We start from the raw sequence: 940 nt of genomic DNA, 5'->3' as shown, positions 1-940 counted from the left end.
CAAGGATTTGAAGAGTTTGGGAGGTTAGGCGACCCATCCTTCAGACAGAATCTTATTTAAGTCATTTTTAATAGTAGTACTTTCTCATTTTGCCTTTCTCTTGTCACTGGAAATTTTAAAAAATATTTTTAAAATGTCATAAATACGCAAAATACACATCTAGAAAGAGATCTAAAGGTTAGATTTCGTAAAGCCTTTTTCATGAGTTTATACTGTTTCGTCTTTTTTGATAAATGCCGAGAACAACAGAAAACAATTTTTCAATTTGTAAATCTTGTCCTCTTCTAGAAAGTTCATTGGAATCTCTCTCTTCATGGACCAAACCAATGACAAATCACTTTCATGTATATTAACTTAGTGTCTAGTCTATAAATGCTCATATCTGTCATATAAAAATGTATAATTTTTCCTCGTATAATATTCTTCACTATCTAGAAAGATCCGGAGAAGAACTAGTTCTTTAAGTTCAAGAGATACTTTTGAAGGCCTTGAGAAAATATGTCGCCCAGCAGCTCTAGCGGCGGGAGGAACCGCAGCTGCCAAGCAGCCCAGCTTTGCAGGTGTGTGGCGGCCCACAGGCACCAGGCACGCTGCTCCGGCACCTCCATCCTCCCCGCCGACCCTGCGCCTGCCATGACCAAGAGGAAAATCAGCTCCCCCGAGGGTGCCGCTAAGGGGCAGCCCAAGAAGAGGCACGCCAAGTGGTCAGCTAATCCTGCTCCTGCAAAAGTGGAAACGAAGCCATAAAAGGTGGCAGGAAAGGATGAATCTGCAGACAAAAAAGTGCAAACTAAAAGGGAAAGGGGAGCAAAGGGAAAAACAGGTGGAGGTGGCTAACCGAGAAACTAAAGAAGACTTAACTGCAGAAAACTGGGGAACTAGAAACGAAGAGAGTCCAGCCTCTAAAGAAGCAGGATAGAAAGAAGCCAAGTCTGACTAA

At 42.3% G+C, this 940-nt stretch overlaps 1 pseudogene; it reads left to right on the top strand.

Moving 5' to 3' along the window:
• Nucleotides 1-633: 633 nt before the first annotated feature.
• On the top strand, nucleotides 634-940 carry LOC107518953 (annotated as a pseudogene).

The sequence above is a fragment of the Rousettus aegyptiacus genome, unplaced genomic scaffold, assembly GCF_014176215.1.
Source record: "Rousettus aegyptiacus isolate mRouAeg1 unplaced genomic scaffold, mRouAeg1.p scaffold_m13_p_10, whole genome shotgun sequence".
NCBI lineage: Eukaryota > Metazoa > Chordata > Mammalia > Chiroptera > Pteropodidae > Rousettus > Rousettus aegyptiacus.
The sequence above is the reverse complement of the archived record's forward strand: the minus strand, read 5'-3'. Positions and strand labels throughout refer to the sequence as shown.